This window comes from Oryctolagus cuniculus, chromosome 8 (genome assembly GCF_051225735.1).
Source record: "Oryctolagus cuniculus isolate XC-2025 breed Fujian yellow rabbit chromosome 8, ASM5122573v1, whole genome shotgun sequence".
NCBI classification, from domain to species: Eukaryota; Metazoa; Chordata; class Mammalia; order Lagomorpha; family Leporidae; genus Oryctolagus; species Oryctolagus cuniculus.
The window spans coordinates 46846425-46869703 of NC_142874.1; the positions used below are offsets into that span (position 1 = coordinate 46846425).

At 41.0% G+C, this 23279-nt stretch overlaps 1 long non-coding RNA gene across 4 annotated transcripts in view; it reads left to right on the top strand.

Annotated features, from left to right (window-relative positions):
• LOC149125004 (uncharacterized) overlaps nt 1-23279 on the top strand; it is a 160138-nt gene that overhangs the window by 1794 nt on the left and 135065 nt on the right. For 2 of the 4 annotated variants that reach the window (XR_016211900.1, XR_016211901.1), the window contains exon 2: nt 22774-23045. The exons of the other annotated variants lie outside the window; for them this stretch is intronic. This is a non-coding gene — a long non-coding RNA (uncharacterized LOC149125004). The remainder of the gene's footprint in view (nt 1-22773; nt 23046-23279) is intronic. 4 annotated transcript variants of the gene reach the window in all.

Consider the following 23279-nt stretch of genomic DNA (forward strand, 5'->3'; position numbering starts at 1 on the left):
TTCATCCACTGGTTCACTGCCCACAATGGCTTGGATTGGACCAAGCTGAAAACAGGTGCCAGGTCTCCAGGAGCTCCAGGTCTCCCACATGGGTGGCAGGGGTCCAAGTACTTGGGCCATCTTCTGCTGCTTTTCCAGGTGCATTAGCAGGGTGCTGGATCCAATGCTCCCATATGGGATGCCTGCATTGCAGCCATCAGCTTAACCTGCTGCACCACAGTGCCAGGCTTGGGAGGGTGTATTTTTTTTTTTTTAAGATTTATTTATTTGAAAGTCAGAGTTACAGAGAGAGAGAGAGAGGTCTTCCATCCACTGGTTCACTCCCTAATTGGCCTCAACTGCTGGAGCTGTGCTGATCTGAAGCCAGGAGCTTCTTCTGGGTCTCCCACGTGGGTGCAGGGGCCCAAGGACTTGAGTCATCTCCTACTGCTTTCCCAGGCCACAGCAGAGAGCTGGATCAGAAGAGGAGCAGCCGGGTCTTGAACAGGCACCCATATGGGGATGCTGGCACTTCAGGCCAGGGTGTTAACCCACTGTGCCACAGTGCCAGCCCCAGAGGGTGTATTTTTAAGAGGGTTCACTTGTTTGGTATTGGGTGTTGGCTTTTCTCCACATGCATCTCTCAGCAAGGTGGTTTGGGCTTCTTTACAGTGTGGTGGCTGAGTTCCAAGAATGAGTGTCCCAAGAGACAGGAAGTAGAAGCTGCCAGTTTTTTAACCATGTCAACTCTGCACAGTTCCATTAGTCAAAAAGTCATACATCCCAGATTCAAGGGGAGAGTATATAGACCTTGCCTGTCAATATGAGAAGTGTCTGAATTTGGGGATTATTCTGTAAAACCATCCAAGAGATCCACAAAATACCACCATTGGAAAGGAATCTTGACAGCCAGTCATCCAGTTGGATTAGATGGTACCCTGTGCATTAATCTGTTCTATCTACAGTGGGGAGAGTCAGCCAGCCAGTATAACGAATGGCTTTTGTGAGTGCCTTAGTCTATATTAAAAATAGGTGACCCTCTGGGTATGGCTTGGCAAGCTGAAATATTTTCTAGGAATACAAAGTTTCTGCCTTCTCCCAGAAGTGGGAGTTTGCATCTTGGAAAATGAAACATGCTGGATTTTAGTCTATATTCACCCTGAGACCTAACATATTTGTACAGTGTATAACCTGCATAGCTGAACATGTCCATTGATCTAATCTGTTAGAAGGCTGATTCCACCATGGTACAGGACTATTTAAAATGTTCCATTCATACTCATGAATGATTACCTTTACAAAAAAGCATCAGAAAATAACAAGTATAGGCCAGGATGTTGGGAAATTAGAATTCTTCTATATTCCTTGTTAGAATGTAAAGAAGTATAGAAGCTACGGAAAACAATATGGGCATCCTCAAAAAATTAGACATAAAATTACTCTCTGACCTAGCAGTTCTACTTCTGGGTACACACCTAAAACAACTGAAAGTATGAACTTGAACAAGTATCAGCACACCCATATTCATAACATTATTCACAATGGCCAAAAGCTGGAAACAACTGTGCATTGATTGAACTGGATGAATAGGTAAACAAAATGTGATCTCCGCATACACTGGAATATTAGTCTCATAAAAGAATGAAATTCTGATATATGCTATAGTGTGGATGAACTTTGAATATATTATGCCAAATGTAATAAACTAGACACAGAAGGTTGTAGGCTGTATTGTCAAGGGACAAAACTGGAACAGTTCAAAGATCTTAATTGGATTTTTTTTCTTGATTCTAGAATCAGGCAGCAGTTCATTCCATAAAAATACAAGTGTTCTAATGGGCCAGAAGCAGACATTGTTTTTTATAGACACAGAAAGGCTGAAGACAGCAGAAACAAAAGAAAAAAAAAGCGAATTAGTCATTTCAAAGTGGCTTTCCTTGTAAGGCGGGAACAGAGAGCTGGAGCAATAGGAAACTAACTGATTGGTCAACATCACATTACTTTAGGTTGCCTTTTCTATGTAGGGATTCAAGAAGAGGGAGTTTATTATGATGCCAGTTGGAACTGGCCTGTTTGGGAAATTTTGCTGTTATCTCTGTAATCCTAATTTCTTGGAAGGTCAAACAAGCAGCTGAGTTTCAGCTTGGTGCCATGGAACTTGAGTGTCAATGACCCATTTTGATTTTTAGCCTGATCTGCTCAGGAGCGTTGTGCAAAACAACAGCCTCCTGTAATTTTTATTGAATTATATGACTCTGCTTGTGTAAGGGATCTCAAACAGTTAAATTCATAGAGACAGAAGGTAGAATAGTGATTATCAGGGGCTTGAAGGGGGGGGGATGAAGACTTACTGTTTAGTATGTGTATGAGTTTTGTTTTAAGACAATGAAAAAGTTCTGGAGAAAGATAGTGGTGAGGGTTAGAACACAATGTGAGTGTGCTTAATGCCAATGAACCGTATACTGGAAAATGGTTAAAATGGTAAAATTATGTGATGCATACTTTACTGTAATAAAAAAATCTTCCTGGCATCAAGATGATATTTACTTCCCTATGTTACTTGTTGCCCTGTCCTTTATGTTCATAAAATGAGCTTATTACCTCTTCTAAGAAAGATCTTCAAATCTAAGTAAATGAGTATTTGTGAATCACTGGCAGAGACCTGCTTTTGTAAGACTGGGGTGGCCTCACTCCAGCTGAGGACAACTGAACATTCCTTGGCTGCTGGAGATTTCTGTCCTCACTTTGTCTGCTTTACTTTGAGGAAAATGACTTTGGTGAACTTGAACCAGTTTTGATTCAAGTTAACCCCTTCCCCCATAGCCAGTACTTTGTATACTTTCTTCACTTCCGCTTTGTGCTTTCAAAGAACTCGTCATTGAGATACCTAACTATGTTTTTCAACTTGATTTTCAAAGGTCATTTCTTTTTCCAGGTAGGAGGTTCGGATGCAGATTTGCAGGTCAGCTGGGTTTCAGGGAGCCTTGATCACACTTGAGTTTTGGTTCAAGCAGTTCACTAAGTGGAACGTTACTGTGATGCAGTCACAATGACTTCTCTATGCATCATATCATCAGATTGATTTCATGAACAATAATTGCTGTAGATTAAGAAGTACTCAAAATAGGACTTAAAAACTGATGTTTCATGGATCCTTGGGGCCAGTGTTCTTCTGAATTTAAGTTTCTTGATTCAAATTTGCAAATCCATTTCACAATTGTGAACTCCCTAAATCATCAAATTTAAGTCTCACAGTACTTGCTCGGAATATTGTGTTCATTTTTGAGCTCCCTAGGGGGAATAAAACATGAAGGATTCAAAGAAGGACTACAGAAGGAAAGGCCATGGAGTTAGGAGAGGAAAAGCAGAGGAACTGGGGGAACGTCCTCAGAGACCAGGAACTGTCACTGCACTTTTCACACTGGACAGTACTGTGGTCAACTTTGCTGGCAGCAGCATCACGGGTCTGGACATTGAAAGAAAAGCACTGTGATTTGAAGGTCCAGTTTTGAACAAAAGTGGCGACGTTCAGTTTGTTTTCTAAAGGAGGTCTTCCTAGAGGTGTTGTTGAAGATTCTATAGTATTTGTTTAATTATTGATGTCATGTTTCAAGTCATCATAGAGATTGCAGGTTACTCCCTCAAAAGATATTTAATGCAGGCCGGCGCCACGGCTCACTAGGCTAATCCTCCGCCTAGCGGCGCTGGCACACCTGGGTTCTAGTCCCGGTTGGGGCGCCGGATTCTGTCCCGGTTGCCCCTCTTCCAGGCCAGCTCTCTGCTGTGGCCAGGGAGTGCAGTGGAGGATGGCCCAAGTGCTTGGGCCCTGCACCCCATGGGAGACCAGGAAAAGCACCTGGCTCCTGGCTCCTGCCATCGGATCAGCGCGGTGCGCTGGCCGCAGCGCGCCGGCCGCGCCGGCCACTGGAGGGTGAACCAACGGCAAAAGGAAGACCTTTCTCTCTGTCTCTCTCTCTCTCTCACTGTCCACTCGGCCTGTCAAAAAAAAAAAAAGATATTTAATGCATAATATAGCTCAATGCTTTGTAAGTTGCTGGTAGCTCCATTGGAGAGCTGAGAAATTAACCTTATCATCACTGATGTTATATTCATACTGAATATAATCAAATTTTTAGTTATAGCTTTCTGTGTCCAGCAAGGGTAGAGAAGAGATGAACAAGACAAATACCACAAAGAATCACATAGATTAATACAGAGGATGACATTTTATAGGTCATCTAGTTCTATCTTTTCTACAGGTCAGTGACAAATTTTTTTTTTCCAACAGTAGCACAGGAACAGGAGCAAGACATATTGGATACTGGTTTGGAAAGATCAGTGGTAAAAGTCATTTTATTTGAACTGCTGGGAAACTTTGAATTTGGACTAGGTATTAGGTTTGTTGAAGAAATGATTAATTTTTATTAAATGAACATTCAGTAGAATTGTCTTATACTTTGGAGATTCTTTTGAAAGAGGTATAATTTACTTTTTAGTACTGAAGCACAAACAGAAATGACATGAGCATAAAAGAAAGATTGGATGATACAATGAAATACAATGGTGTAGCAGCCTCTGGGGGTTTTCAACCTCAGAACTGTTGCTGTCTGTGGCCCGAGAATGTTTTGTTGGGTGGGGGGCTGCCCTGTGCATTGTGCTATCCTGGTAGCACCCCCATAGCTGTGAAATGCTGTCTCTAGACATTGCCAGATGTTTCCAGGAGGCAGAATCACCCCCAGTGAAGAACCACTGGTCTCTTTGGTCACTAGGGAATTATCCTCCTGGTAGTTCATACGATGTAACCAAAGAACAACGCGCTGTTCAGTGCACACTGTAATGTTAACTGGTGTCCCATTCAGTGAGGCTCCGTAGCTACCTGAAGTCCGGAACCTTTTCAAATCTGAGTGGACCCTTTCCTGACACAGACGGACCCTTGATGCTGCTGCTTCCAGTCGGTGATCAGCGTCCTGCTGAAGTTGTGATTCCCCAAGGCACCGCCCTTGAACAGTGGCACATCACATAAGCAGTTGAGAGAAGTCTTCTTGTTTTCCCAGTGTCTTCCTCAGTGCACCACAGGTCAGTGTAGCAATTTTGGAACAGAACTCTTTATTTAAATTTCCAAGCTTGACACTTGTATCATTAAGCACGATTGTCAGCTGGTCACCAAGTTCACGTGGAAGGTCATGAGTTCCCACAGATGCCAGAGTAGGCCGGGCCCAAAGGATTTCAGTAGAAAGCTTTCCCTCTCTCCCCTCCCCCTTTTTTCTTTTCCTATGTACTTTCTAGGTGCTAATCCCAGGTATACATTGTCTTAATTCCCCCTGGAAATACACAGTTCTTTCAGTTGCACATTATGTCTATTAAATAAAATATGCATATCAGCTTTCCACAAAGGCTGACTTCTTTGGGTTTCTTGTGTATCTTTAAAAATAGTTTGTTGAATTGATTTTTTTGTAGGTATCTCCTATTGGTTGAATTCCTACGATTCAGACTCTTACTTGCCTTATGTAGAGGCTTATATTTCTCTTAAGTCAGCATCTATACAATGGTCAGAGTTTTTCTCAACAAGAAAGTGTGATATTATATGTACTGCAAATTTGATTGGAATAAACCTTTGCAACAGATGTCACTACCAATAAAGTTTAATGATCCATTCCTCTTCCAAAAAAAAAAAAAAAAAAAAAAAGAAATACAATGGTGGACAGACATAGGATAGACATTCCCAAGGATCATGGAATGCCTGAGGAGAAAACACGCACTATTCTTCCAGAAAAAGGAAGAATGACCCCAAAGGTGATTCAGAGACTGTCAGATGTACCACTTCCACCACTGGCCCACAGGGCAAGGTTGTTTTCTCCTTGATTTCCCCTAGATTGCAGCAGTCCAGAATGACAACTCTCAGGGCCTCAGGTGTGGAGTTATACCACAGAGCTGTGGAGGTGACGCTGCCCCTCCAGTGGGCTTGGAAGACAGACCATTGATTTAAGAGAGTAATCTCCAGGCTTAAGATGGAATTTTTCTTGTTAAGTTCTGGACTTGTTTGGGACCTGTCACCTCTTCCTGTTTCTGATTTCTCCCGTAGGGAATGTGATTGCCCCATACCTCTCCACCATGTATTTTGAAAGCATGTAACTTGCCTGGTTTCAGCTTCATAGCTGAAGAAGAATTTTGCTCTAGGATGAATTTTGCCTGCAGTCTCACCCATATCTGATTTAGATTATATTTAAATAACTTTGGGTTTTCAACGTTAGAATTCATGCTGGAATGAGTTAAGACTTTTGGGGCTCCTGGTATAGAATGAATATATTTTACATGCAAGAAGGCTGTGCATCTTGGGGGCTTGGGTACAGAATGTTATGGATTGAATGTTCATGTGTCTCCCAGAATCCTGTGTCAAAACCCTAGACCCCAGTGTGATGGTATTTGGAGATGAGGCCTTTAGAGATAATGGGGTTAGATGAGTCATGAGGATGGGGCCCTCGAGATGTGATTGATTAGTGCTGTTAGAAGAGACCTTATTAGAACCTGATATGCTGGGATTCTATTTATTAACTTCCAGTCTCTTAAATCAATGTTTATTGTTTAAGCTTCCCAGTTTGTTGTGACAATTGATTAGGACACCAGTTTTATATCTATTTGTAAATTCTTTTTAGCATTCTGATTGCTCATATATATTTGAGTTTCTTCATTTTCCTTTGAGCTCTTAGTGGAACTACTCATATTTCTTTTGTTGATAGTGTTACCTTTGGTTTGAGGGCCTTTTCCTAATTTCCATGGTTGCCAAATAGTAGCAATGATAGTGGAAAGATCCTTTATAATATAATACTAACGCATTTGTCGCATGATAACATAGTGATGAATGTTTTGTATGTATTATCTCATGTGATTATTGTAACAGCAATGCCTGGTAAGCACTGTTAGGGCCCCTATTTTATGTAAGAGGAAACTGAAGGATAGAAAGATTAAGTGACTTGCCCAAGGTTATAAACTTAGTGCTATGGTTTGAATGTGTTCACTCCAAATTTCATGTTGAAGCTGAGTTGCTGTTGTGATATTAAAAGGTGGGGCCTTTCCAAATCCCCTTAAGCTGGGTGGTAAAAATACCATCTGAAGTGTTAAAGTGATTATATGGATAGGTTAAGGGTCTGGTAATAATAATAGACAGAATTAAAAAGGAGTGAATGCTGACACAGGAAGCAGTCCACACAACAGACTCATAGAATAACAACTGCTTTAAGGAGCACTCTGACCTTAGAATCAGCCTTTATGACATTCTGGTCTAGCTGAAAAGCCCATGAGAGCATTTCAGGCATGGAAAACCAAGACACTGTGGGAAAAAATGATCTATATGAAGGATCTCTGTGAGTAAGACCCCAGTGGACAGAAGGGACCATCAAGAAGGAGGTACCTTTCTCTGAAGGGAGAAGAGAACTTCCAATTTGCTTATGGCCTTGTCTAAATACTGATGGAGTTTGTGGAATCAAAAGGCTTCCATAGCCTAGGCAGCTCATGTCAAGAGCCTTGGGTGATCACTGACGTCATACATAAGAGTGTTAATTGCTAAATTAACAACCAGGACCTCTGTCCTCAAAGTGTTGTATTATGACTATGTCAACTGCTCACAAAAGATGTATCATTCTTGGGTGCTTCGTTAAAGTTAATTAAGTTTCTAAAAAAAAGTGAAAATAACTTCAAGATGCAATGACTTTGAACAGCTCTTGTCTTGACTGTTGACGAACAGTTTTTTTTTTTTTTTTACTGTGCAAATTGTTGAACTCTACTTAGTATAGAGTTGGTCTTTGTGTATACAGTTAATCAAAAATGAATCTTAGTGGAGAATGGGACTGGGAATGGGAGAGGGAGGAGGAGAGTTGGGAGAATGAGTGGGAGGGCGGGTATGGTGCAAAGAATCACTATATTCCTAAAGTTGTACTTATGAAATATATGAAGTCTGTATTCCTTAAATAAAAGGTTTCTTTTTGGAGGGGGGGAGAAATAGGTGGGGCCTTTGCAGGAAGCGATTAAGTCAAGAGGGCTCTGCCCTCCTGAAGGATTAGTATTCTTGGGAAGCATGTTGGAAAGAATTAGCCATGCCCTTTGGAGCCCTTCTGTCTCGCTTGCCAGGTGAGGACACAGCCTTCCTCCCCACTGAAGGAGGCAGCAACAAGGTGCCATGGGTGCAGAGAGCAGCCCTCACCACACACTGAATGTGCCAGTGCCTTGATCTCGGACTTTCCAGCCTCCAGAACTTCGAGAAATAAGTTTTTGTGTTTGATCAATTACCTAGTGTCACATATTTTGTCATAGTAGAAAAATGGGCTAAGATGCTTGGTAAGTGGTGGATAGGCAGAAACTCTTTGTTTTATTTTATTTTTTTGGAGCTGGCATGAACCTTAGTAATCATCTATACCAATCCCCTAATTTTACGAGGAGAAAATGGTGGAAGTGGTTTATGTTTCCAGTGGTGGCTATGGCTGCCTAGTGATATAGGTTTTCTAATTGCTGATAAGTACTCTAATAGTCTATTAACAAACCGTTATGGAAAGTTATTGCTTTGCAGTGTTTTTGTTTTGCAGTCAATCTCCCGCAGTGTCACATTTAATTGATTCCTATGCTCTGTGTAAATCTTTCCTTTCCCAGGCCACATACTGCTGCCTGTTACTATCTTTGCCATGCTCCTGGAAATCCCATCTACTAATTCCACTGGTTTAGTCTAGGTGAACATCAAGAGTGGGAATTCTACTTCTTTTCATTTTGTAGGAATATATAGTAATTCAAAGATCTTTTGAATCCTTAAATCTTACTTCCAGGATGGCAGTAAATCTTTAAGCATCAGGCAACATGAAAATCTACAGACAGTCTACATACTTTTTCTAGGTAAATACAACAATGTCATATCTGTGGCTGGCAAAAAGGCTTTACTATAAAATTAATTGCTCCAGTTCAATTAATGGAAGAGATAAGAGGTTTTGTCTAGACACACAGAAAATTGAATCCAACCAAAACACTGTACGCTTTAAAAAATCACGTTGACACTTAAAAATTAAATATAACTGAAGAGAAAGGTCTTTGTGCAAAAAAATGCTGCTCTTTGACATGTATTTTGCTGTTACAGATAAAGTCTGTGGCACTTAAGTTGATGGAAGCATGACCAGAGTTGGGTCAATCGTAAATCTGAACCTTACAAAGTCTGTTAAATTTCTCCCTGTCATTGTCCTAGAGCAAGGATTGTCAGATTTTTTTTTTAGTAGAGGGTCAGTTATTAAATATGTCTGGTCTCTTGCCACCCCTCAGTGCTGTCCTTGTAGCTCGAAAGCAGCCTTAGACAATAAGGAAACAAAGTGGCTCTGTGTCATTAACACTTTATTTATAAGAAACACGTGACAGGCTGGGGTGGCCCCATGTGGAACTGGGTCTGCTGCCCTACAGAGGACCACATGCTAGTGGGCTAGCGTGCACAGTGATGATCATCGCTGAGAAAACCTGCGCTTCCCTGTGCTGTCTTTGCATGAGGAATTCTCACCTCACCAAAAAAAATGACACAGGTAATGCAGAAGTATATTACCACATAAAACCATATAGAAATATATGGGGGGAAAAGCTGCTATAACCCAAAAGCTGTACTTTGGAAATTTATATTTATTAAATAAAAGTTGAAAAAAAATATATGGAGATATTATCACGTAGCTTCAGAAAGCACAGATATATATAAAGTAATACATGAAAAAGCCTTTTCATCAGATTCTTCAATTCTACTCTACTTCCTAAAGCTTCTTGTTTTTTTCTTTATAAATTTTTTTAAAGATTTATTTCTTTGAAAGTCAGAGTTACACAGAGGAGAGGCAGAGAGAGAGAGAGAGAGGGGGGGGTCTTCCATCCGATGGTTCACTCCCTAGTTGGATGCAACGGCCGGAGCTGTGCCAATCCAAAGCCAGGAGCCAGGAGTTTCTTCCAGGCCTCCCACGTGGGTGCAGGGGCCCAAGGACTTGGACCATCTTCTACTGCTTTCCCAGGCCAAAGCAGAGAGCTGGATGGGAAGTGGAGCAGCCAGGTCTCAAACTGGTGCCCATATGGGATGCCGGGGCTTCAGGTCAGGGCGTTAATCCTCTGAACCACAGCGCTGGCCCCCAAAAGCTTGTTTTGTAAAAGCTTATTTATTTATTTGAAAGAGTTACAGAGAGAGAGAAGGAGAGAGAGAGAGAGAGAGAGGTCTTCCATTCACTGGTTCACTCCCCATATGGCTATAACAGCCAGGGCTGGGCCAGGCTGAAGTCAAGAGCCAGGAGTTTCTTCCGTGTCTCTCACATGGGTGCAGAGGCCCAAGCACTTGAGCCGTCCTCTGCTGATTTTCAGGCTATTAGCAGGGAGCTGGATTGGAAGTGGAGCTGCTGGGAATCAAACTGGTACCCATGTGGGATGCTGGTGTTACATGTGGTGGCTTTACCTGCTACACCACCACATCAGCCCCCAAAGCTTATTTATTTATTTTAAAGCAGAAGATGGCCCAAGTCCTTGGGCCCCTGCACCCACATGGGAGACCCAGAAGAAGCTCCTGGCTTCAGATCAGTGCAGCTCCGGCAGTTGAGGCCAATTAGGGAGTGAACCAGTGGATGGAAGACCTCTCTATCTCTCTGCCTTTCCTCTCTCTGCTTTCCCAGGCCACAAAAGAGAGCTGAATCAGAAGAGGAGCAGCCGGGACTAGAACCAGCGCCCATATGGGATGCCAGTGCTTCAGGCCAGGGTGTTAACCAGCTGCACCACAGCAATGGCCCCCTAAAAACTTATTTTTTAATAATTCAGTACTCCTTAATCTTACAACTTTCTTCCACTAATTTATAGATACACATATGCAAAAATATGCACATATGCTTTTTTGTTTTTGCTTATTTTACATAAATGTGATAACATTTTATATGTTATAGTATGTGATTGGCTTTTCAATATAGGCACATATCAAGTTTTTCATGTCAGAGATACATAATTCTTTTTTTAAAGATGTACTTATTTACTTGAAAGGCAGAGTTACAGAGAGAGAGGGAGGGAGAGAGAAATCTTTCACCACTGATTCAATCCCCAAGTGGTCACAAAGGCTGGGGATGGGCTAGGCTAAAGGCAAGAGCCAAGAATTTCATCTGGGTCTCCCATGTGGCAGGGGCCCAAGCACTCAGGCCATCTTCTGCTGCTTTCCCAGGCACATTAGCAGGGAGCTGGATCAGAAGTGGAGCAGCAGTGACTAGAAACAATACCCATATGGGATGCAGGCATTGAAGGTGGCTGCTTAACCCATTGCATTTCAACTCTGGCCCCAAAGATACAGAATTCTTTTTTTAAGTGATTTTTTTTTAAAATGTAAGGTATACAAACTTCATGCATTTCATAAATACAAACATCATGATTCTTCCCATCACACCTTCCTTCACACCTGAACTCTGACCCTTTTACCTCTCCTATTCCCATTCTTAGTTTTTACTAAGATCTATTTTTAATTAACTTTATATACATAAGATTAACTCTACACTAAGTAAAGAGTTCAACAAATAGTATGAAATAAAAGCTGTTTTTCAACAGTTGAGACAATGTTCAAAGTCATCACATCTCAAAGCACCAATTTCACTTCTCTAGATTGCCTTTTAGTGGTGACCACAGATCAGTGAGAACATATGGTATTTGTCTTTTTGGGACTGGCTTATCTCACTAAGTATAATGGTTTAAAGATACAGACTTCTTTTTTTTTTTTTTCTCATACACATCTTTATTTATTTGAAAGGCAGAATTACAGAGGGGCAGGGGCAGAGACAGAGAGAGAGGTCTTCCATCTGTTGGTTCACTCCCCTAATAGCTTCAACAGCTGGAGCTAGGCTGATTCAAAGCCAGGATCCAGGAGATTCTTCTGGGTTTCCCATGTGGGTGCAGGGGCCAAGAACTTGAACCATCTTCCACTGCTTTCCCAGGCCATAGCAGAGGGATGGATAGGAAGTGGAGCAGCCGGGACTGGAACTGGTGCCCATATGGGATGCTGGCACTGCAGGCGACAGCTTTACCCGCTATGCCAAAGTGCCAGCCCCAATGTGTGTTAAAGATACAGACTTCTATGAAGCAATATTTCACAGTGTGGATGTTCTATGGTTTTATCAATCCCCTGATCATTGTGTCTGGGTTCTTTTTGGTTGTTTTTAAGCTGGGTTGTAATGAACAACTGTAACGGTATGTCCTCTGTTGTGACTCTGTAAGCTCCTCCTCTGGGATTGATCCTTACGAGGGGAAGCTGCTATCCTCAGAGAATGAATAATGGCTCTTTTTAGACAATAGTGAGCTCTAAGTGGGAAATGCCTTGGCAGGACTTTGAGGTGAGGCTGAGGATGAAACTTGCAGGATACAGAAGCAGTTGTGATGAAGTTTCTGTTCCAAATGATCTGTGCCTTGGCTGTAACTTCCAGTTTAATGGAGGATCTGGTCTTGCAATGTATGAGTCCTTCCAATCACAATGTATATTGTAGGGGCCTGCATTGTGGTGTAATGGGTAAAGCTGCCACCTGCAACAGCAACATCCCATATGAGGTCTGGTTTGAGTACTGACTGCTCCTCTTCTGATCCAGCTCCCTGCTGATGCACCTGGGAAGACAGCAGAAGATGGCCTAAGTGCTTGGGCCCCTGCCACCCATGTGGAGGACCTGGATGGAGATCCTGGCTCCTGGCTTCTGCCTGGCCCAACCCTGGGTATTGTGGGTATTTGGGGAATGAACCAGTGGATGGAAGCACTCTCTGTTTCTGTCTCTGTCTCTTTCTCTCTCTTCCACTCTCCCTCTTTCTTCTCTCTCTCCCTCTTTCTCTATATCTCTGCCTTTCAAACAAACAAACAAAAAAGTAGGAAGATTTGTTTGTTTCTTTGAGAGACAGAGAGAGGAGAGACAGAGAAAGATTTTCTGTCTGCTGGTTCATTCCCCAAATGGCTGCAATTGCCTGGGCTGTGCCAAGCCAAAACTAGGAGCCAGGAATTCCATCCAGGTTTCCCATGTCAGTGGCAGGGGCCCTTGGACCTGGGCCATCTTTGGCTTTCTTCATGGGTGCATTCACAGGGAGCTGGATCAGAAACAGAGCTGCAGGGATTCAAACTGGTGCTCATATGGGATGCAGCTTTGCCACAAGGCTGGTCCCCATTACAGCTATTTTTTGCAGATGATCTAATGCAACAAAGAATTTGGGGGTGGAGGGTAGTGGGCAGATTGGCTTTAGAAATGAAGTAGGAAGAGTCAAAGGATGGCTAAAATTTACTAGAGGGATTTCAAAATAGTTAACCAAATTTGCCATTATTTTTTGTGACTTCTGCCTTTAAAAGGACAATAATTGAGATTTCTAGTGTACCAGGTGCTGTGTTGGGTATACAGAATTTAAAAAAAAAACACACACACACAAAAAAGACATGACCCTACTCTAAAGAAGCCCAGAGTCTGATGGGGGTAAGAGGTAGTGGACCACTTAGAAACAAATCCCTAATGTTAGGTTAGAGGTATCTGCTGGATAAGGAATCAGGAAATATTTTCTGCAGATCACCCCATCTCTGTCAAAGCTCCTGAATTCTGCTGTTAAAGCATGAAAGGAGCCAGTGTCTTCCAAAAGTTCAGGGAAATGAGTGATAGAAAAAAAATGCATGAATTTAAAAAATGCTCGCACCAAAATAAACTTTTATTTTAATTCAATTTTTCTACCAGCTTTGTGAAACCTCCTTGTATGACAACAAAGAGACTGGGTAGAAAGGTTGACAGTGAATCCATGGGGGTAGCTGGAAAAGTGAGACAGGTTCGGGAAGCCTGGCGAGGGGAAGGAGAGGAGTTGAGCTCTGAAACAGACCGAAAACCTTGAAATGCTGATGGCTGATATGCATCTGTAGGCACGAGGAGAGAAAGATCTAGGTCTGGGGAGGGCTTCAGGCTTTCAATATGACAGGACAGTGATTGGTGACTGAAGCATGAGTGGGGTACATTTTGTTTGGAGACAGAATGTGAGAAAGCAAAGGGCAAAGAGGCCAGGACTAGCCTTGTACAAAACATCCAGTCATGATGAGCAACAACTAGAAGCTTGTCAAAAAGAGAAACATTAGAGAAACTATTAGGGAAGGGCAGCATCTGACATGAAGAAAGAAGCAAGCTTGGGAAGTGAATGGGTGGTCAAGAGAGGTCAGGGGGGATGAAGAGTGAGAGCAGGTCGTGGAAATGAGCAAAGAGAGGGGCATTGTCTAAGGATGTCCAGCCTTGCCTTTAGGCAAACTCTTCTCTTTTACACACATTCAAAATAATTCAGTAATTAGAAACAGTGCAGAAACATTTCTTAGTAGCAAGTATAAATCTTTTTGCTAAATTTATTTTTGTCATTTGTAGAAAGAAAATCAACACCATCTACAGTTAGCTTGTGCTACACCAGGCTATTCAAGACTTGGTTACTTTTGGAAGAAGAATTTCATTGGGAAACAATTCTGCTTGTAGTTTTACGTAGAAGCTTTATATAGAAGTAATATAAAGTTGTGAGGTGAAGTTTAGAGTAATCCTTTCAATAATTTCAATTTCAAATTTGAATTTGAAGATGTTTTCCATTATCTTTTGTGAGTTCTGCATTTAAAAGGACAATAACTGAGATTTCTAGTTTATATGTTCCTATGTATGCATTTGTTCACATATTTAAGAGGAAGAGAAACACATTTTTTAATGTACCAGCTAAGTTTAAGCTACGTTTAATGGAGAATGTGTCCTATAGCAAATCCTTCTAAATTTTTTCAGCAATGTCAACTAAGATATTCTGACTACAGTTGTGAAATCGTTTTCATGCTATGAAGAATTAGAATCAAAATTTCAGAATCTTGTCCTCACTGTGCCATTTCCAACACCTCAGCCACCTCCCAAGGGTGTCAGCTATTCTTTCCAGACTTACTTTGTTATCTCCCAGTTGCAAGATTAAGAGGTGGCCCTGCCTAAGGGGTGATGAATAACATTAAACTATATCTCAGGGACCTTTGTTTATATTTTTCTTTTTTGTTTTTAAAAAATTATATATTTATTTCAGAGGGAGAGATGCAGAGAGAAAGAGAGACAAAGATCTTCCACCTGCTGGTTCAGTCCCCAGATGACTGCAATGGTCGGAGCTGGGATGATCTGAAGCCAGGAGCCAGGAGCCAGGAGCTTCTTCCAGGCCTCCCCTGTGGGTTCAGGGGCCCAAGCTCTCGGGACAGTCTTCTACTGCTTTACCAGGCCATTAGCAGGGAGGTGGATTGGAAGTGGAACAGCCAGGACTTGAACCGGTGCCCCCATGGGATTGCAGAGCTACAGGTAGAGGCTTAACCTACTGTGCCACAGTGCTGGCCCCTGTTTATAGCTTTCTAATGTGAATATATTTGGAAGGACATCTGCTAGGACTGCTGTAATAAAATATCATAGCCTGGGTGGCTTGAACAACAGAAACTTAAACAGGTCTGGAGGCAAGAGTCCAAGTCAGAGTGTTAGCAGGTTAGATTTCTTCTGAGGCCTTTCGTGAGGCCTGCATACAGCTACCTTCTTATTGTGTCCTTTGTAGTCTTTCTTCTATATGTTTGCCTAAAGTCTTGCAAGCATCTGTTTTCTAATGCCTTATGAGTCCACTACCTATGTTGAAAAGGCCCACCTATGTGACTTCATTTTATTTCAATTACCCCTTTAAAGCCCTAACTCCAAATAGGATCATATTTTGAGTTGTTAGGAGTCAGGACTTCAGCATATGCACTTTTTTTTTTTTTTTTTTTTTGGACAGGCAGAGTTAGAGAGAGAGAGACAGAGAGAGACAGAGAGAAAGGTCTTCCTTCCATTGGTTCACCCCCCAAATGGCTGCTATGGCCGGTGTGCTGCGCCAATCCGAAGCCAGGAGCCAGGTGCTTCCTACTGGTCTCCCATGCGGGTGCAGGATCCAAGCACTTGGGCCATCCTCCACTTCCCTCCCTGGCCACAGTAGAGAGCTGGACTGGAAGAGGAGCAACTGGGACAGAACCGGTGCCTCAACCGGGACTAGAACCCAGAGTACTAGCGCCACAGGCGGAGGATTAGCCTAGTGAGCCATGGCACCAGCCCAGTATATACACTTTTGGGGATATGATTCAGCCCAGAACATTCTGAGGCTTCCATGGCATTTTGCAGGTACATTTGGCACATACAACTGTACTGTAGGTTTCATAGCTCTTATCTTACTTGCTCTTTGGGCTTAAATGATATTTAAAATTTGCTTTATATGCTTTGTAAGTACATATATTTCTATAGAAGTATTTTACAGTAAATGTGAAATAAAAACATCTTGATATTCACTCCTAAATACGTTCAGTGGATGCTCAAGTTCCTTATATAAATAGAAGTACTTGGGCCATCTTCTGCTGTTTTCCCAGGCTCATTAGCAGGGAGCAACCAGGACTTGAATTGATGGTCAGGTGGTATGAGAGCATCACAGGCAGTGACTTAACCCTCTGCACCACAATCTTGGCCCCAAAGCATTCATTTTTAAAAGCAATCTACTTTTCATAAAGTGAGCATGTATTCTTGGTTGGTGTCTCAACAACATTTTATAATTCCTACAGCATCCTGTGGTCAATAGTGTGAGGAAATTCTCATGTAGATGAGTCTTAAGGATGTGGTTATGTGTGATTATTCATCATTTTCATGATATGTGTGGATGTTAGACAATACAGGTAAAGTTTACTCATGCTGTAGTTTGTGAATTCCATCTACATGAGACTTTTAAAAAGTGTGCTTCAAAGATATGAAGTTTTGGGATCTTTTTTCATTTAAATAAGAGAAAGAGACACAAACAGAAATAGAGAGCTCTCCTTGCTGGGTCACACACCAGGTTGTTAGCTTGTGTCTTAGTCCATTTAGGCAACTGTAACAAAATATCATAAAGCAGATTGCTTAGAAGCAGCAGAAAGTTATTTCTGACTGTTCCAGAGGCTGGGCAGTCTACCATTAAAGCACCAACATATTTGGTGTCTGGTGAGGGCCTGCTTCCTAGTTCATAGATGGAGCCTTCTCATTGTGTCCTTACATGGTACAAGGGGTAAACAAGTTCCCCTGGGCCTCCATATAAGAGCACTAATCCCCTTCATCAGGCGTCAGCTCTTATGATCTAATCACTACCCAAACATCTCACCTTCTAATATCATTAGCTCAGGGGTTAAGGTTCCAACATCTGCATTTTGGAGGGATCCAAACTTTCAGACCATAGAGGCTTGCATCTACACTGCCATCCCAGAATTCTACAAGAATATTCACTTTCTTCTATCTTAAACACCATCAAACAGCTTCCGATTGTTGTATCTCTCCATCAGCATTGCAAATTCCCTGTATATGTTTATTATTTGTGATAGGAAAGGCTCTCAACTGAGCCTATGTGCTCTCTGAGTTTAGTCCAACTATTTTGCCAACTTTCAAATGCTATTCAGCTTCCCCCTCTCCTCACCTGTAGTATTCACCTATGTCACCAGTTCTGACCAGAACACCCTTCCAATTCCTTTTTGGAAGCACTTTCTCATCTGTTGATCACAATCCATGACTCACTAGTAGTCCTTTCCATACTGGGCAATTGAGACCACTCAGAGGTACCCCTCTAGGGATCAGAATGTATCCATTCTCTCTCTTCTAGATTCCTTAAATACTTGCTTAATTATATTCCTTTTTATATTGCTTTTCTCATTTAGATTTTGTGGTGAAGAACTTAGTCGGTAGGATCTCTGATTACACAAAATTTAAAAGCTAAAAATGTGGGCAGGCATAGCAATCATGCTGCCTACTGTGGAATGAAATACTCCCTGGGTAAGGACCGAGCTGATGGTTGGATATGTGAGTCTGCACAGCAGAGGAATTATACAGGCAAGAAATACAATTTTGGGAGAAGCAGTTTAGGGAGAGTGTAGTAGCAAAAAGAAGAAGCTGAGCACAGAGCCTTTGGCATGAACTCCTGGAAGTGAGTAAAAAGGAAGAGGTAGGACAGGCAACATCAAAGGAAAAGCTACTGACATGGGTGGACAATGGAAGAACACAGTGTTCCAGAAAACCTGGGGAGAGAGTGTTACAAGAAAAAAGTGATCAGACTGCTGAGAAATTGGTGAGGACTCTAAAGAGACCTCGGAGTTAGGTAAGATGGAGGTCTTGATGGCCTTAACGAGAGTGAGTTCATTAGAAAAGCAGGAAAAAGGCAGATAGGATGGAGAATGGGTGCTGAGCGGTGCAGATGGTGATGGTACTTTGGAGTAAACTGCACTAAAGGGAGTGGAGAATGGGATGTTTACATTTTTATGGGCTTGATTTAGAGGAGAGAGAGGTTGAATATGCAGAGGAAAGGGCTATGATCGCAGAAGCTAGTGTTTGAGCAAGCTTCTGGAAAAGGACTTCACAACACAAAAGGATGAGCTGGCCTTCCTTGTGAACAGGGTGGGATTGTTCATTGCAACAGGAGGAAAGGCTGAATGTAGAGCAACTCACGATTAATCAAAGTAGATTTTGTGGTAAGAATATGAGGAAGCTATTTTCAGATTGATTCTATTTTTGTGATGAAATAAGAAGGAAACCTATTAGTTGGAAGTGAGGATTGAGGATGAATTGATAGAGTTTTGAGAAAAAGAAAAGGGGTTAAATAATTCCCTATAGTTCTAGATTCCAGGAGAGTGGCAGTATGATTGACAAGGCTAGCCACTGAGCCCATCTGAGGTTTGTGTCAGCAATTTTGAAAATAGGCCATGTATGCCATTGAGTGTCCTTTTCTGTCTTTCAATTGTTTGTAGTGGTGGTTCTTAGCTGGAGGCCTCTTTACTCCCAAGAAGGCATTTGGCAATGTTTGGGGACAGTTTTGGCTTCACACCTGTGAAGAAGGAGGGCAGTTTTACTTGGGTTCAGGGTTGGAGAGATCTGTGTGGGATGTTATTTTGGCAACCACAGCTCAGTAGAGAGTTTTGGTTTGTTGTAAGTTAGTGAGAAGTCATTAAAGGGTTTTGAACAAGGGAGATAACTTGATTTTTTTTTTTTTATAAAAATAAGGCCAGCAATGCTGCTAAACATCCTGCAATACACAGTGTAATCTCCCATGGCTAAGACTTAGTCCCCAAATTTTAGTAGTATACGATGAGCATCCGTGGTCCACAAGTTCACAGGGCAAGTATTTTCTCAGCCCTTGATCAGTATCAAGGATTTTAAGCCAGAAGGGAAAAGCAACCTGTGACTTATCCTTAAAAACAACTAAAGGCTCACCTTTAACCACATTATACCTACTATATGTCTATATACTACTATCAGATACTGCAAGCATCTGGTCTTTACGGATACATAATAGTGCACTTAAGGTGTTCTTGAATTGTATCATCTTGTTGACTTCCAGCTTTTAGTGATTATGCTGGCCTGCCCTGATTTGCTGAAGATGCAAAGTTTAGGAAAACACCATTTATTTTTGTTTATCTTTCCTTTATCATGTTGCTAATGGACTTAGTATGGATCTATTCATGTGTCTATATGTATCCATAATTTAATGTAGATTCTGCATTTTAATTAGCATAGCTTTGTAGTTTGATTTGCTGTGTGGTAGGAAAAACCCTTCATATTTACTCTTTTACAACGTTTAAACTCCTTTGAGTCACATTTACTATTACAAATAAACTTCAGTATCAACTTTTCCAATTCCATGAAAATGGTTTGGATTTTTGTCAGAATTGCACTGAATTAATAGCTCTCAAATTGGCAAAAATTTGATTACTTTACCAATGGAATCTTCTATTTATTAATTTTTTTTTACCTGAATGTTGAGTTACAGAGAGAGAAAGAGATACAGAGAAGAGAGAGAACTTCCATTTGCTGGCTCACTCCCTAGATGGCCACAATGGCCAGGGCTGGGCTAGGCCCAAGCCAGGAGCCAGGAGCCAGAAGCCAGGAGCTTCTTCCAGGTCTCCCACATAGGTGGCAGGAGCCCAAACACTTTGGCCATTTCCACTGCTTTTCCCAGGTCATCATCAAGGACCTGGACTGGAAGTGGAGCAGCTGGGACATGAACTAGCGCCCATATGGGATGCCGGCATCACAACTATACCTGCTACAACACAATGCTGGTGCCCAGTGGAATCTTATTAAGAAAAGGAAAAGGGTTTTGGTTTTATTCAGATCTTTATAAGAGATTTTCTAAAAATGCTTAGTAATTTTTTTCATCTTTCTTGTTTATTCTTGTATGTATGTATACAAAAAGTTTCAACTGTTGTCACTATAAATGTTGTATGTTATAGCATTTAATGGGTTATTGTTGATTTATAGTAACACCATTATTTGGTATACTGATCTGTATCTTGGTCCCTCAGGAGATTCTTATTAGTTCTAATGGTTGTTAACTGATTATTTTTAACTATAACTGTTCTTTCTTTCGTGAATTTGTATATGCTTGTGTATGCATCTCGGGGATGTCTGGCATTTGCTTAGACTCTGCTGCCCTTGTGGTTTCTACCCTACTTTAGGAATCTGGTTCAGTTAGTTCCTCTGAAATACCCAGCCAAAATATATCCAGAGACAGGGAGAAGAGGACACAGCTGGCTCAGCTGTTCTACAGGTATTTCTTTAACTGAAGATCCTGATGATCTCATCTCCCACTCTGCCTCCCATACTTGTGGAGTCAGAGCTCTGGATGGAGTCTTTGGAGACGAGCAGCTTTCACAGATGTCTCACCCACACCTATTATGTGCAGCATTTTCCCTGGTTTGCATTTTCTGTCAGTCTGATCCCATCTGCTTCTAATTTCCTCAAAATTTCTGGTCTACTGATTATATTTTTTCATGTTTCCAGGGCTGTTAGAGATTTCTTCTTTAAAAAATATTCCTTTTTTGTATTTTCAAATGGGATTGGGGAAAGAATGAATATAAACACAAGTGTTTGGTCTGTCACCTTGAACTGAAAGCTTTCTGGGCTCTGTGTAGCAATGGCTTTTACTTCATGAGACTCTTCCTGAGTCTCTTTTCTATCAGTTTTTTTTTTTTTTCTTTTCTTACTATTGAGGAGCTAGTATTAGTTTTTTTTTTTTTTAAGAAAGATTTTAATGAATGCACATTTCATAGGTACAGCTTTAGGAATATAGCAGTTCTTTCCCCCATACCCCCTCTCCCACCCCCACTCCTGTCCCACTTCCTATTCCCTCTCCCATCTCATTATTCATTAAGATTCATTTTTACTTATCTTTATATATAGAAGACCAACTCTATACTAAGTAAAGATTTCAATAGTTTGCACCCACACAGACATACAAAGTATAAAGTACTGTTTGAAGATAAGTTTTACAGTTAGTTCTCATAATTCATTAAAGACAGAAGTCCTACATGGGAAGTGCACAGTGACTCCTGTTGTTGATTTAACAATTGACACTCTTATTTATGATGTCAGTGATTACCCGAAGTTCTTGTCATGAGCTGCCAAGGCTATGGAAGTCTTTTGAGTCTGCAAACTCCATCACTATTTAGACAGGGCCATAAACAATATAGAAGTTCTCTCCACGTATTAGATTTTTTTATTGTTTAATAGTATGGTATAGTATTGGCTAGAAATATTTATTTTAATCACTTCTAAAAGACTAATTATTACATTTGAATTATGACCTTACTTGAACATTAAATTTTTAAAAATAAAAATCTGTGGCCTTTAAGGAAGCCAATTCAGTAAGGCAGTGTAGAATTCAATCACTAAGTCAATGGAGAAAGGATTGATTTATAATCCCTTGAAAACATGGACAGTACTGGGAGATCTATTACCTTCTGCTTAGATGCTGAAATGATATATGTGAAGTGGTGTTATATATATATAAGTGAAGTGGTGTTAAGAAGGGATCATTGGGTCTGGGGTCTGGAGTCTGGAATCCTACAACTGGATTTGGCCTTTGGCACTTATTATCTGTGTGACCCTGAGCAGGTCCCTGAAAATTTCTGAGCCTTAGCCTTCTCACTTACAAGATGGTGAGGATTATGCCTACCTTTCTTCTGGCAATCAGATGCGAAAATGAGTGCGAACGATGGTCCTTTAAGAAACTGAAGTGAGGTAAATATGAGATAATATTGAATCTTCTCATTTACCTTCAACATAGATTGGATTTTAAAAATCAATTAAATGCTTGAATTCCTTAGAGATGACTTCTTGAATTGTAACGTTTATTACTTTTGATAATTAAAATGAGATTTTAATGTCTGAGAAAAAGACAAATGCAAAAGAATAAGTTCTTTGTTTAGTAAAGTGGAATAATTAATGAGATTTGATGAAAAGTGGAGGTTTGTTTTCATTAGTGTTTCAAAAATTTTTCTTCCCAAAAGGAATTAATTTGGAGATATTTTCATCGAAACATCTGGATAGGGGGGTTAGCCATGTTTAGAATGTGCCTGGTCTGAGTGTATTTACTTTACTTTGGCTGAGTGAGACTTTTCTCTGTAGCAGAAATTTAGGATTTGCCTTTCCTTGGTTGGTGCCTTACAACAACAAGCGTCACCTGGAGAGACTCATTCTTTTCATCAGAGTGCCTAATTGAGCAGTCTGTGTGAGTCAGAATTTGATTTGAAGATTCTGCCAGGCAGAGAATTGTAAAAGAAAAATTTTTGAAGTCAGGCCATGAAAACTCAGGATTCATTTGTGTCTGGCTAATTCGCCAGGGAAAATAACCTTGGGGTATATTTATTGTTGAAAAAAATGAAGCATTCTAATGGATCAGGGTTAATCCTTTGGAAAAAGAGAAGAATTCATTAGCAATAATTCCTTCTCTTCTATGCAACCTTCCTGTGACTTGAAGTTATGGAAACAGAATACTCCGAAGAACCAAAGCTGTTGAAAGTTTGTTTGTGGTGGTGGAAGAGGAATGACATTCCAAAAAAGTAGAACAGAACAATAGATGCTAAATGGAAATCCTGAGACTCCATCCCATTTTCCAGTGGCTAAAGCTTGTGAAAGAAAGCTAGCACCCATGACTCCATTTTGTGACCCAGACGCCATCTTGTGCTGTGGTGACCACTCCATGAACTTGCTGACATGCCAAAATAAAGTTATTTGCTGAGAAGAAAAACTGTGAGTATTTTATCAACTAAACACGTTTCTAGAACAATGGTATGGTCTGAGCTCTTCTGTGCTGGGAAAATGAGCTATCAAAGTAAATTTATCCTCCAGTCATAATTCCTGACAAACAACCTGCAGAATTCATGTAAACTTCCTCTTTTTTTTTTTATACCCTTAAATAGATCCTTTAAACTCTTCCCTGATGGGAATACATTGTGGTTTCTACTGAAATCTGTGATCCTCAAA